This window comes from Fukomys damarensis, unplaced genomic scaffold (genome assembly GCF_012274545.1).
Source record: "Fukomys damarensis isolate Sample0158 unplaced genomic scaffold, DMR_v1.0_HiC HiC_scaffold_20, whole genome shotgun sequence".
NCBI lineage: Eukaryota > Metazoa > Chordata > Mammalia > Rodentia > Bathyergidae > Fukomys > Fukomys damarensis.
The window spans coordinates 40,573,467-40,574,020 of record NW_022900932.1 but is presented as its reverse complement, the minus strand read 5'-3'; positions in this window follow the sequence as shown (position 1 = coordinate 40,574,020).

Sequence of the window (554 nt, the reverse complement as noted above, 5' to 3'; positions counted from 1 at the left end):
CTTCGGCCAGATCCTATCTGGGTTCTTGTCCTTGCTACCACCACGCTCCCCCTTGTTTTCATCGTAACAATAACCGGTATATTTTTCCTGGCGGGTTTAAAAGCAAAGGTTAGTGCTGAGTCCTAGTCACCCTTCAGAATTTTGTCTCTTCAATTGCATCTTCCCAAATCCGTCCACTGAGGCCACAGTAGGAATGAAGACATCCCTTGATTTACACCTTTAAAATCACTAACGGACTTGTTACTGTGGGGTGGGTCCAGTGATCACGATGTTTGACAACTAAGTAAATGGGTACCTTGTGGGGCTGAGGTTGAGGGACAGATGAAGTGGTAAAGAATTATTATTTGCAAGGTTCAAGACAAAAAACGAGTACGCTTTCTAGTGGACTTTGAGATTTAGGAAGCTATTCATTGCAAAAACATGTATCAAAAGTGCACATTAAAGGATACCTTAGTTACCCAGTCCTATTCTACTACATCCCACAAACTCACATATCTCTGCTACAACCATAATTTTGCTAAACATAAATTAGACCTCTTGATTTGTTCCTTAAA